This window comes from Nicotiana sylvestris, chromosome 9, assembly GCF_000393655.2.
Source record: "Nicotiana sylvestris chromosome 9, ASM39365v2, whole genome shotgun sequence".
Taxonomy (NCBI): domain Eukaryota; kingdom Viridiplantae; phylum Streptophyta; class Magnoliopsida; order Solanales; family Solanaceae; genus Nicotiana; species Nicotiana sylvestris.
The window spans coordinates 2,331,460-2,346,501 of record NC_091065.1 but is presented as its reverse complement, the minus strand read 5'-3'; the positions used below and the strand labels follow the sequence as shown (position 1 = coordinate 2,346,501).

Here is a 15,042-nt window from a genome sequence, read left to right as displayed (position 1 = left end):
AGCCGCCCCCTTATTCCTCACCATTAATCCCGGCGGCATGAACGCCGGTGACCTTCACCTTAACACCCTAGGACCACCTTGACACCCTGAACATGAATCCACCAACCGTTCAGCTCGAATCCCATCCCACCTTCTCGAATCTTCATTTGAAGATTCGAGTCAAAACTCGATCTACACCGATCTGCTCTAAATTCATACCAGACAGTCCCCGGACCCCCTCGTGACCAAACCATGCTTGGTTTGGTCCGAATCTAACCAAGAAAGCCCAAAACCCAAATCTGCCCTCTAAAACCCTAGGTTTCCTCGTGCCTGTTCCGTGCCTGTTCGAACCAAGAGATTAGGGTCTAATGGACTTTAATCGAAGTGTTTCTCATTTGAGAAACACTTCGATTAAATTCCGTTCAACCTTGAGAAGGGTCTTTTCAAACGAGTTGATTTTTCTGTTTTCAAAGTTTTTAAGGTAAGTTTGTTTTCTCATTGTTATTCAGTACGTGTGTAGTTTAAAGGTCTATTCGTATGGCCGAATGTCTTGTGTAATTTGTGTCTTTGAATTTTTATCAACTGTTGGTTGTCCACCTTACCTGAACCTCTGTGATTGATTGAATCCCTCTTCTATTTTTACTAATAATGTGTATATGTGTGTGCTGTGCAATTAGTCGAACCTCAAATTTGACTGATCAACTGATTCCCCAGTACAATTCTGCTTGGTCAGTATGATTCGAGTCATGTGTTCGATACTGTTAAATGTCTGATTTTGGTTTCAATTGTACGTGTTATGATTAGTATAGTCGAGTCGACATATGTCGTCAATTAGTTTCGGTTGTCCGAACAATAACCAATTGACCTGCTTCTGTTAAGCATTGCCTGAATCAATTAGAGACTGGGTTTAGTAACTTATAGTTGTTAATTTGATTTCAGAAATCTAAGTTTTGGTCTGTTAGTTACAACCTGAATTGGAGGGCATGTGCTTCAGTGCACAACATGTGCATAAGAGCCATTCTGATTAAAATAATTTGACAGCATATGCTGTCAGATTATATTCTGCTGCCCATACCCTGCTTTAGTTTAAGAAGTATTAAACCTCGTTTAAAAGAGTAAGTCTGCCAGGGAATATCATGGGGGGTTTATACTTAAATAGCTAAGTGGAATCTGAAAAGAGGGTAGCACATGGGAGGGGTATTCTAATTGTCTAAACAGGCTGTTAAAAGGCTGATTTTAGGTTCATAAAAGGGGGGATTTCCATCAGTAAAAGGGGGATAATAGAGAGACACATGAGGAGATTTTTGGATATACACACACACACAGATAGACATTGATAATAACAGAGTGAACTGAGAGGGAACATTTGGAGGAGAGTTGAGTTCTGAAAAACAGAAAAAAGAACTGGAAAAGAATTCTTTTGGATAGCCAAAAATAGATTTCAAGACTGAAATTGGACATTGGGTTTTGAAAAGAAATAGATAGTAAGAGGGATAAAGATACAGAAATCAGAAACTGGTTTTCTTCCTGCTTTTGTTCAATTCTTAGCCTGCTCAGCCTATTCAGTCAGTTTTCTTTTCAAGTATCAGCTAAGTGTGTTAGTTTGGTTTGCATTGGTTGATTCTCTTGGAATTGGATTGTCTGGATTTCTGTTTCTATACTACTGGTCATTGCTGTCATTCTGCCATTTTGCCTCTTGCACTGGGTTTTTTGTTCAAATTGCCCTACTGTTATTTGTCTATTACTGCTGCTGTTTCGCTTGCACTGCTGCTCAACTGACTCTCTTGCTTTTTTCATTGTAAGCATCTCCTCAGGTACACACTTCGAATCTGTCTGATGTAACTGATGTCGCAATGAAAGTTGAATCGAAAGATCTGAAGAAATTTTAATCATCTGTTGCCTTACTTACAACTTTGCGAATATTGTTAAAGATGTATAAATCCTTTAATTTGTAGCCTAATAGAGAATACATTAGTAAGTTTATACTTAATTAATGTTTATGTTGATCTGAAACTGTGGTATTTGATTCGTTTAAGTAGCATACAGGATGTAAATGCAGTTCATGGAATGTGAAACCATTTAATATGATTGTTAAAATTAAACTCATTCTTTCAGCTCGCTTTGAATAGGTAGGGGCAAATGGCTGTTAAATCTAGCCAAATATAATGCAGTTTTGAATCACCCAGTCTCAATTTCTATAGGCAGTCTATAGGACTAGTTTTTCCTTTAATAAGGAATTCTATTAATCCTGCTGAAGCAAGTTAATTTTAATCCGACTTAAGGACGTTGTTCGGATTAAGTGTGGTATTTCGTTAATCTCGTATGTAACTTCTTGTCCAATTAAAGCATGTTTCACAAGGTATGACGTCTCTCCATTTTTATAAATAATTAATCAGAAATTGATAAGGATCCGGGTTAGGCCAAATCATATACTTGAATTAACATATATCTTTCTTCTCCTATTTTTAGACAAAACGCAGTTAGAAATGTAGTCGCTTTAGGATATCCTTTCTAAAATAGAGACGAGCCTCGCCAAATAAAAATGTAAATTGCGGGGCCCTCAATAACTAAACATAATAAATATTTAGAATCCAGGACAGGCTGTTTAGTAAATTTCATGGCCTTTCCCAAAGATAATAACGCGTTAGGCCCTTTAGGCGCGGCTTAATTAAATTACATTCTTAAACTCGGGTGCACATTGATGTGACCCGAATCCAAACCTCAACGGAGTCGAAATGTGTTAACAACTACGGGCGCATTGATTGTGACGTGGTTCGAGATGCATTTTCACGACGTTGCAATTCTATAACAATAAATGATAATTATAAAAGCGGTTTAAACTTAATAAAAACACACAAGTTATAACATGTATTTAAATCAGATATTTAGCCATTATAATGATTTAAGCGACCGTGCTAGAACCATGGGATTCGAGGGTGCCTAACACCTTCCCTCGGGTCAACAAAATTCCTTACTTAGAATTTCTGGTTCGCAGACTTTATTTGGAAAAGTCGAAATTTCCTCGATTTGGGATTCAAGATAAACCGGTGACTTGGGACACCAAAAGCCAAACTTTTTCCAAGTGGCGACTCTGAATTAAATAAATAATCCCATTTCGAATATTGTCACTTAAATTGGAAAAACTCCCTCGCGCATTTAACCCTTCGGGGCCGGGCGCGCAAAAAGTAGGTGTGACAAGAATAACAATCTCCTCAATCATAGCCATCCCCATATTTGTAACTTTACACACAAGGATTTCCAACAACTATCTAAAAAACGATAATAGGCATGTCTCCATGATCTCTTGAAAAGCAAACAAGAACATACTCCCCAAAAGCTAAGACCAAATCCTATTGACATTGCAATGTAGAACCAATCCAGTTCATCTTCATCACTCTCATCTTTTTCAGTATCGCCATCAAGATTTTGACCACCTAAACTGCAGTTCGCGAAGAGTGGAAGCCCGCAAAGCTCATTTCCCTGGAAACTCGAGGAACTAAAGCTTTGAAGTTGAGTGCTCACTAGTATTTTTCCTGACAAATTGTTATAAGATAGATTCAGGAAGCTCAAAGTTGACAAACTCGATAAGCTTTGCGGGATTTAACCGGAAAGTTGATTTTCTGAAAGATCAAGGGATTCGAGCACTTTCATGTCGCCAATGCCATATGGGATCCTACCTGTTAGATGGTTTTTTGAGAAATTATAGATTCTCAATCCTATAAGACTGGTAAAACTTATGGGAATATCTCCAGAGAGATTATTGTTAGACATATCCATGCTTGTAACCGATGCCAATGTTTTATCATACTGGTAAATATTGCGTTTAGTTGTTACCATTGTGCTTTCTCTCACAATTTCTCCAAAATACTGACCATACTCAATATCAGCTTCCCCCAACTTATCTTCGGCGACCATTGCTGTTAAATTGCTAATACACCTTGGTATAGTTCCAAAGAAACTATTGTTTGCAAGGTTTACGATTTGAAGATCTTTGAGGTGACAAATTTCTGGAGGCAATTCACCATAGAATTTGTTTGAGCTAAGGCTAAGGATTATCAAATCTGAAAACTTCATTCCTAACCACGGTGGTAGTTGTCCTACAAATTCGTTCTCAGCTAAATCAATTTTCTGCAACTTTGTATAGTTTGCCAATGATGAAGGTAATGAACAAGTAAGTCTATTTCTTCAGAAGTCCAAAGAATACAAATTACTTAAAACCTCCAGGGATATTGGTAAGCCTCCAATCAAGTTATTGTCCCCCAAGTTTAAAACACTCAAATCTGGTCAGTTCATCCAACTCTGGATATACATGTGATACATAATAGATACAAATATAATATATATGTGATACACAAATGATACACAGTGTGATACACATATCATTTTTTTACGTTCAGTTTTTACCGAATTTTCAATTCAAACCACCTCAAAACTTCCCCAAATCATCCCAAAACTGAGATTCAAGCTCCTTAAGTTGTGCCTAATCCATTCTAATAACACTCACTCAAAACAAAGCAAAAATTTGATATTTTTTTGCTACAAATAGCTAATTGGCTAATATTAGTAATATTTTATCAATTGGCCAATTTTTGTAATAAGCTATCTATAAATGTACATAGCTGGTAATTTCCCATAAGGAAAAAACATAAAAAAATAAAATAATATCACCCAACAATTTCTCTGAGCAAGGCAATGACGAGACAGGGCAAGGTAGGTAAAGACTGTGAATTTTATTTTATCAATTATGACGAGGTGTACAGGTCAGAACATGTAATTTTCTTCCAATTTGCTAGTATTAAAATACAAAGTCAATGCTATTGATGTGTTAACTATTAGTAATTAAAATACAAAGTCAGTGCTATTGATGTGTTAACTATTAGTAATTAAAATACAAAGTCAATGCTACTTGAGTGTTAACTATTAGTAATTAAAATACAAAGTCAACGTAGACAATTTCTAGAATGTAGAGTGTAGAGTTTTATCAGAATTTCAGCAATAATGCAAGAGTTAGTCTTACTTTTTGAAAAGAAAGAAAGAGAGAGATGTAAGGTCTTCTAAGAGGCACAAGTTAATTTTGCTAAAGAACGGACTGAGCATTCAACAGGTAAAACTAAGAGTATGTTTAGATAGAATTATTAATCTTCTGCAAGTTCTTAATCATTATCTGATTTTCTTGTTTTGCTTTGCAGCTTTCAGAAATGGAGATCGGCTTAGCAGTTGGTGGTGCATTTCTATCTTCAGCTTTGAATGTTCTCTTTGATAGGCTTGCACCTCAGGGTGAGCTGCTCAAGATGTTCCAAAGGAGCAAGCATGATGTTGGACTGCTAAAGAGGTTGAAGATGACTTTACTTGGTCTTCAAGTTGTGCTAAGTGATGCGGAGAATAAGCAGACATCAAATCGATACGTGACTCAGTGGCTTAATGAACTTCGGGATGCTGTGGACAGTGCTGAAAACTTAATGGAAGAAATCAATTATGAAGTTCTGAGAGTTAAGGTGGAAAGTCAGCATCAAAATCATGCAGAAACAAGCAACCATCAAGTAAGTGGTCTCAACTTGTGCTTGAGTGATGAATTTTTTCTTAACATAAAGGAAAAGTTGGAAGGCACCACTGAAACTTTGGAGGAGTTGGAAAAGCAAATTGGTAGGCTTGGCCTAAAGGACTATCTCGTTTCTAGTAAACAAGAAACTAGAGTGCCTTCAACATCTTTGGTTGATGAATCTGAAATCTTTGGCAGGCAAAATGAAATAGAGGAATTGGTGGGCCGTTTATTATCTGTTGATACAAATGGTAAAAGTTTGAAAGTAATTCCTATTGTTGGAAAGCCTGGGGTTGGCAAGACAACACTTGCTAAAGTTGTTTACAATGATGAGAAGGTAAAAGACTATTTCGATTTGAAAGCTTGGTTTTGTGTGTCTGAACCATATGATGCTTTTAGAATAACAAAAGGTTTACTTCAAGAAATTGGCTCATTTGACTTAAAGGACGATAACAATCTTAATCAGCTACAGGTCAAATTGAAGGAAAGCTTAAAGGGCAAAAAATTTCTTATCGTTCTGGATGATGTTTGGAATGACAACTATAATGCATGGGATGACTTGAAAAATATTTTTATTCAAGGAGATGCAGGAAGTACGATCATTGTGACGACACGTAAGGAAAGTGTTGCCAAGACGATGAGTAATGAGCAAATTATCATGTATAATTTGTCTAGTGATGTCTCTTGGTCTTTATTCAAAAGACATGCATTTGAGAACATGGATACTAAGGAACATCTAGAACATGTAGAAGCCGGGAAACAAATCGCAGCTAAGTGCAAAGGTTTGCCCTTAGCACTAAAGACACTAGCTGGTTTGTTACGGTACAAATCAGAGGTTGAAGAGTGGAGACACATTTTGAGAAGTGAAGTATGGGAGCTGCCAGACAATGGTATATTACCGGCGTTAATGTTGAGCTACAATGATCTTCCCATGCATTTAAAGCAATGCTTTTCTTATTGTGCAATATTTCCCAAGGATTATCCATTTGGCAAAGAACAAGTTATTCAACTCTGGATTGCTAATGGTCTCGTGCAACGGTTGCAAAAAGAAAAAATAATTGAAGATTCGGGTAACCAATACTTTCTCGAGTTGCGATCAAGATCATTGTTTGAAAGGGTCCCAAGGTACTCTCAAGGGAACACCGAGAAATTCTTAATGCATGACCTTGTCAATGATTTGGCCCAAGTTACATCTTCAAAACTTTGCATCAATTTGGAATATAACAAAGGATCTGATATGTTGGGAAGATGTCGACACCTATCATATTCAAGGGGATATGGTGGTGAATTTGAAAAGTTGAAACCTCTCTACAAGTTGGAGCAGCTGAGGACATTACTTCCCATCATCAATATCTATGGTCCAACTCTAAGCAAGAGAGTGTTGCATAATATATTGCCAAGACTAACATCCTTAAGGGCACTCTCATTGTCTGGTTATTATATCAAAGAGTTACCAAATGATTTGTTCATCAAATTAAGGCTCCTAAGATTTTTGGACCTTTCTTGGACAATGATAAAGCAGTTACCAGATTCCATTTGTGTACTCTATAACTTAGAGACACTTCTCTTATCAACTTGTGAATTCCTTGAGGAGTTACCGCAGCAGATGGAAAAGTTGATAAACTTGCGTCACCTTGACATTAGCGGCAGTTCTCGCTTGATGATGCCGCTATATTTGAGCAAGTTGAAAAGCCTCCATGTGTTGTTGGGAGCTGAATTTCATCTAGGTGATCGCAGTGGTTCAAGAATGGAAGATTTGGGTGAACTACATAACTTGTATGGATCTCTATCTATTCTAGGATTGGAAAATGTGGCCGACAGAAGGGAAGCTTTGAAGGCAAACATGAGAGGAAAGGAACATATTGAAAAGTTATCATTGGAGTGGAGTGTAAGTATTGAAAATGTGGCCGACAGTTCACAAAATGAAAGAGACATACTTTGTGAGCTGCATCCAAATCCAAACATAAAAGAACTTGAGATCAACGGGTATAGAGGGACACATTTTCCAATTTGGCTAGCTGATTATTCATTTTCTGAGCTAGTGGAATTGTCTCTAAGAAACTGAAAGGACTGTTATTCCTTGCCATCATTAGGACAACTTCCTTCTTTGAAATTCCTTGCAATTCGAGGGATGCGTCGAATAAAAGAGGTGACTTACGAATTCTATGGTAGTTCGTCCTCCAAAAAACCTTTTATGTCTCTTGAAATGCTTAAATTTGCAGAGATGTTGGAGTGGAAGCAGTGGAATTTATTGGGGAATGGGGAGTTCCCTATGCTTCAAGAGCTTTCAATTAAGAATTGTCCCAAGTTGATTGGAAAGTTGCCTGAAAATCTTTGTTCTTTGACAAAACTGACAATTTCAAATTGTCCGAAACTCAATCCGGAGACACCTATCCAACTTTCATTTCTAAAAGAGTTTAAAATTAAAGGTTCTCCTAAGGTTGGAGTTTTCTTTAATCATGCTGAACAGTTTTTGTCTCAACTTCAGGGAATGAAACAGATAGTTGAATTATTCATAAGTGGTTGTCTGTCTCTTACCTCCTTGCCTTTAAGCAGTCTGCCAAATACCTTGAAGAAAATAGAGATAAATCATTGTGGGAAATTGAAATTGGAGTCATCAGTTGGTGATATGATTTCCATAGGAAGTAACATGTTTCTGGATAAATTGGAACTGAATAAATGTGATTCTATAGATGAGATATCACCTGAGTTGGTCCCACAAGCACGCTATTTGAGTGTAAGAAGTTGCCACGGCCTTACCAGACTTTTGATTCCCAACGGGACTGAAGAACTCAGAATAAATGATTTCTCCTTTATTTATGATAGATGTGAGAATCTTGAAATACTTTCGGTGGCTCAAATGACGCCGTTGCGTACTTTGTATATTTGCAACTGCGAGAAGCTGAAGTCGCTGCCAGAACATATGCAGGAACTCCTACCATCTCTTAAGAAACTGGAACTGTATGATTGTCCAGAAATAGAGTCCTTTCCCGAAGGAGGATTGCCCTTCAGTTTAGAAGTCCTTAAGATCGAGCTTTGCAAGAAACTGGTGAATGGGCGAAAGGAGTGGGGTTTACAGAGACTCCCCTGTCTCACAGAGTTATACATCAAACATGATGGTAGTGACAAAGAGATTCCTGCTGGTGAAAATTGGGAGGTGCCTTGCTCTATTCGAACTCTTTCGATAGACAATCTGAAAACATTAAGCAGCCATGTTCTCAAAAGCCTCACCTCTCTTCAAAGTCTTATGACTTCTAATTTACCTCAAATTCAGTCACTGTTAGAAGAAGGGCTTCCCTTGTCTCTTTCTGAGCTTATATTAAATGGCCATGATGAGCTCCATTCACTACCGACGGAAGGTCTTCGATGCCTTACTTCGCTTCAATGTCTAGTGATTGGCGAATGCAATCAACTCCAGTCTATTCCAGAATCAGCGCTGCCCTCCTCCCTCTCTAAGCTGACCATCGAGAGTTGCCCTAATCTCCAATCTCTTCAAGTAAAAAGAAAGCCTTCCTTCCTCTGTAAGCTGCCTATCTGTTGTTGCGGTAATCTCCAACCTCTTCCAGAATCAGCGCTGCCCTCTTCCCTCTCTAAGTTGGAAATCTGGGATTGCCCTAAACTCCAATCTCTTCCGGTAAAAGGGATGCCCTCTTCCATCTCTGAACTAGATATTTACAACTGCCCATTGCTCAAACCACTCCTAGAATTTGAGAAGGGGGATTACCGGCCAAATATTGCTCAAATTCCCACCATAAGGATCAATTGGGAATACCTGTGATGATTAAAATGAAGGTGCTCTAACAGATGTAAGTTTATTCTTTTTCTTTTTTTCTTTTCAAGTAGCTTTCTATTTTTCATTACTTCTTTTTGCTTTTCTGTTAATTCTTTTCCTTTTGTTAAATCTTGTTGAGCAGTGTGGAGTTTATAATGCCACTTTGAAGCTGAGAAATCATCTTCAGCTCAGGATTAATTGTGATGTTAGATGAGAAAAATAGGTACTTCTCGTTTGTTTGGAATTTGACAGTACTACTGCTCTTCATCTGTCTGAGAAGCAAATAGCATGCAATGTTGATACAGACGTTTCTTCCATTAAAATGACTATCATTTGCTAGTAACATCCAGTGCTCTTAACTACCAGCACTGCTTCTTTGTCCAAAGTAAAGTAGGCCTGCAATTTTGTGATAGAAAAGTCTGACAACAAGCTCTACGTTTTCCACAGTTTATACATTGCTCTGAATAGTCAGCATATAGATTTGATGGTACATCACTTATAGCTTGATCTTTTTTAGTTGTATATGCATGTTACTAGACTACCTTATAAGGACCCCTTTTTTTCAGTTTTATATGTATGTTGAGAAAAATCTTTTGTAGAATGGTATAATGGCAAATTAAGAACAACTTTGCTTTTTTCTTCTATTTTATCAGGATTTTGACAACAGTATGATCAGTCACTTCTCTCTATTTTGAGAATGATTTGACAACGATACAATGTCATTTGACCATGGAAGGTTCTTTTTATCTATTACTTTCCTCTATTTCTGAGATGTTGTCGACAATTCTCCGAGCATCCAATCCCTTCCGGTCCACTTCTCAAACCACGTCTAGAAGTCGAAAAGGGGGAATACTGGCTAGAAATTGCTCAAATTTTCAGCATATGATTAGATGAGGAATGCATGTAACATTTAAATCAAATGGTGCTATGATAAATGTAAGTTGTTCTCTCCATCAGTAGTCGTCTTTCAAGTTTTTACTACTTTGCTTTGCTTGCGTGTTAATTCCTTTTATTCGTTATGTCTTTTTGAGTAGTGTGTAGCATCAATTTGCACTGTGAAGCCGAGGAAGCATCTTTGCTCGAAATAAAATTTAAGTTTAGCTGTCAAAAGAGTTACTAATATATATGTTGCAACTACAGAAATCTTTATACATTTTGACAAAAACTTATTATAAATAGGATTAATAATTTCCTCTAGAAAGTAGTTAGCACATATAATTGCAATTCATGTATTCTTCTGAAAAATATCTCACTCTTCATCTTACTTGTAGATTTTTAGTTCATGTATTGTTGTTCTTTCCCTTTTTCAGTGAGTTGAGCAAGGAGGATATGGATAGAGTAATGCATCTTCAGTGACAAAAAAAGGTATGTCATCTACACAAATTTTATTCATTGCAAGAAAAGAAAAGACATAGTATAGGCTGGAAGTTCTAAGAAAAATGTAATTTTAACAAACTAGAAACCTTTTTACCATAAACATACGTAGATATGTCAGCCGAATGTGCAGAGTCTTTTGAAATATGAGTGATCTTACTTGAAAAATCTATTACAGCTCATAGCTCAATTGGTGTAGGTACATTTTTGCCTTATCCCTGTAGAAAAACTGCTTGAAGTGATTTTGCAAAATAATCTTGTTCTTTTAAGTAGTAATAGATCTATTGATTTTCACTGATCCAAAAGAAAAGTAAAAATATATCATGATTTTCAAATTGCTTGTTACCTCTGCTTTTTGATAGTTAACATTAATGCAATTTATCAGCCATTGGCAGTGTAGTTGAAAGTCAGATTGTCTAAAATAATATCTCCTATACTTCTTCTACTTCATTGTTTGGATATATGTGGTCCAAATGATGCATTTCGAATCTTGAGTCTTATGTGTCCGGTGGAGCACGAAAGTTGAACAAAAACAATATAAATTTTTAAATATCTAGAATTTATTTCCTTGGGTATAGCTCATCTAATAGAAATGTTCAATTCTTTGTTTGTTTATGCATATATAAAACTAAGAGTAGAAACCAAAACCTAGCCAACCTGTAATTTGTTTGTAATTGTTGTAGTCAATGCACACTTGGTGAATTGGCGGAATCTGGTGCACATCCTCGCCCACACTCAGATCGTATCGGATCGCTGTAAAGTGGTGGCCATCTCTGTACCATCATCTGCCCTGGGACACAAGGAGAGTTGCCCTTCTCCATCACTTCAGTATGCATCTATGTGTCTGCGAAGGCGAGACTGGCTCAGCATTTGGATTGATGGTCACATCATCTGGTATGCCACCTAAAGTTCTATCCTCTTATTAACATAGGCTATTTTGTCAGTAAATCGTCTGTAATGTCCTTTCTATGTATTTCTCCTTGTTTGTTTACTAGTTATTTTTTCCTTTCAAGAAGACTTCATCAAGCTTGGAAAGCAAAATATATGGATGAAGATCTCGAAACTCAGTTCTTTTTCATCACGTATTGCTTTGTTCAGTTTGATCTTGAGTTTCTAACCACCCTGCATTTGATAGGTAATACTGATGAATTTTCTCATTTTCCGAACTTCTAGAGAATAGTTGAATGGATATTAAACTGCCACCTTCCAACTTCATTTTTATCTGTTTGTGTTTTTTTTCCTTTCCCTTTTTGAGTCAACCTCATGTGGCAGCTCCGAACTTGAAAATCAGCATTGATTTGCATCAGAGATTAGAACTATGCTACATTGTGAGTAATTGAGAAAACTTCAGTTGTTGATTAATCGTAAAATCAGTAATATCACAGATGAAATGGCATCTTGGCTCCCTTGACATATTGAAACTTCTTCACTTGGCAGTAAGTTTAGCAATTATTTTCGCAGGGAGATAAAACCATGATTGGCTAAGTGTTCTAACATATCCTTTTCTTTTGTTTTCAGTTTGGTTTTTCTGAGTTGTTGAGAAGGGAAAACTGTTGAGATCTTTAAGTTACTCTGAGAATGAGGGACTTTCTATTAGGCCTTTCTGCTCTGCTTGCGTTTGGCCAACAGAATGCAAAAGACGACAGGACTTTCTGTATTGAATAATCTGAACTTCTGGACGTGAACGGTTAGAGCAAACTGTAAATGTACTGTAAAATGTACGAGAAATAGAGGAGATTCTGAGGAGAGAATGTTGAATGTCAATAAGAAGAGAAAGTAAAGTTTCAATGGTCTCCTCAAGTTGGCTAGTGAAAGTAGTGTAGCAGGTTTGAGGGACAGTACTAACAAGCTCGGGGACATGTTTCTGTTTCCAAAAGGACTAGTACATTATCAATAAATCAGCTATAGTTGTTTCTGCAATTGGTAGCGCAAATGCTGAACTGTTTCACTTCCTTTACAACATTGTTTGTTACTATTGTTGATAATCAGATTCTCGCTAAGTCATTCAAGACTGATGTTGCTACTGTTCAGAAGATCGAGGCTGGTCTCTTATCCTAGGATCTCATTGTTGCTCGTCGAATTTCTAAATAAAACTTTACCTCGGAATTCAGTACTCATGTGCAAAACAGATTCGTATGTAATGTTTTCATTCTTTCTTGTTTGTTGGTAATCTTATCATTATATGATATTGGCTGTTCATTTTCTATAGATTTGTCTTTACAAGTTTCTTATTAATATGCAACTTTTGGTCTGCTGTCTAAATCGAAAGAGGTTATAACAGTTGACCAACTTTGTTATAAACAACCACTCATTCTTATTGTTCTTTGCGTCCAACCAAAATGAAAAATAAAAAAAATAAAACAAGATAAGAAAAATAGCATGACAGCAAACTACAATAAGTAGAAAAGAATTACATTTCCCTTTTTCTTCATTAAGCTGAAAAATAGTTTCACTAAGAATCATATTACTACTCAATACACAAAAACAAAAATAAGAAAAACAGTACAATAATACTCAAGAAAACAAATGCTATGGATCATCAGTAGATAAGAAAACAGTACAATAACAAAAACAGTCTCCTCTTGACCCCCCACCCCCTCCCACACTAACCCAAGAAAACAAAAAACACAAAACAACACCCAATAAATCATCAGTAGATTTATCGTTTCCGTTCCCCTTCCCAAAAAATACTTCTGCTAATTAATCCCTAAAATAAAATGAATGGCTTCTTCTTCACAGTCCTACATGTTTTTCTAACTTCTCCTTGTGTTCCAGTGAGTACTTCAACTTTACCTAATTTCATATAGCCTTTCCAAACTAAGTGTAAAAATCAGACACTTTGGCTATATCATCCACAGTTTTATTTGTCAATGGATCTAATGCTATTTGCTCATCAATTTCAAGAACCCCATTTCCCAATTTAATTTGTTGATAAAATGAGTTATCAACAACTGATGGAGTCCCCATATCAAGAGGAACAGAATTATCAAAGTTTGAGCTCTTAATGAGAGTAGAATAACATCAATTTGTTCGTGGCTGGATCAGGACCATTTGCTCTGGTTACATTTGGCCAATGGAAAGAAAAGACGACATAATTATTGGATTTTCTGTATTGAGAAATCTGTGATGAATTAATCAATGGCGTACAATTAGAAATCAAAGATTAGGAAGAGAGAAATTTAGACGACTAAACAGTGTAAATGGAAAAGCTGTACTTAACTACTCTAACCAACTAGTGGGGCCCAGCTATACAACTAATTCCAGCTAAATTAACTTAACTAACTATGTTTAACTACTAACTATAACTATATCCTTTACAATCTGAACTTCTGGACGTGAACGATTAGAGCAAATTGTAAATGCACTGTAAAATGTACAAGAAACGGGGAAGATTTTGAGGAGAGAACGTTAAATATCAATGAGAAGAGAACGCGAGGTTCCAATAGCCTCTTATTTTTCTTTCCTCGAGTTAGACCTATACTCCACTTGTCAATTCAACTCCAGATTTTAGGATGGATTAATTGGGTTCAACTAAATTCATTGCTTTTGTTTGGCTCAAACTATCGTTGCCGCGCCACTCAGCTTTGATAGCTGAATATTTTGTTAGAGATTATAGCAAGTTGCTTATATGGTGTTTCTTACTACGTATAGATGGAAGCAATACTTCTTTCTAAGTACATGTAAGCACATGTATGACATAAGGACAATAAGAGCTGTTGAACACACATAAACAAACATGAAAAATATTAACAAATGTAAAGGAGTTTTTCCATTAATAGGCTGCATGAATGCTAATTATAAACAATTGTCTATACAATAACAATACCAATTATGCCTCAATTCTAAATAAATTATACCTTATTAGTGTACTTTCTTTTAAGTTCGTCTCTTCTTTTTAAAAAAACAAATTTTATGTGTCTTTTTACTCTTTTTAAGAGCCATAAATTATGTGAAAATTTTGAATGATGCAGAATAGGATTAGACTAATAATCCAATTAAATAAGAGATTATAGTTTTTGTACGGAAAATAATAATATTAGGAACAAACTTATCCTCTTGTAAATAAAATTTAAGTTTATTAAATAAAATTAGAAAAGATGGAGGTTTATATAGAAATATGATTCTATAAGTTTAAATGCATTCATCGAATGATAAATAGAAAAATAACATAAGTTAGTTTGTAACAAAGAGAGTTATGTATGATATGAAATAGGAAAAACGCTCAAATATGCCACTGAACTTAATGAAATCTCACACATGTCTCTCCTAAAATGGGGTGAGAGAGGAACATGACTAATAAGTAATAAAGGATTAAGATAATGCCAAGCGATAAAATCTAGTACTAATTAATACAATATGAGCATTCAAGACCAACTAT

At 36.1% G+C, this 15,042-nt stretch overlaps 1 pseudogene; it reads left to right on the top strand.

The window, feature by feature from the left end:
* Positions 1-5,010: 5,010 nt before the first annotated feature.
* LOC104223894 (putative disease resistance RPP13-like protein 1) lies at positions 5,011-12,870 on the top strand (annotated as a pseudogene).
* The last annotated feature ends 2,172 nt before the right edge of the window (positions 12,871-15,042 follow it).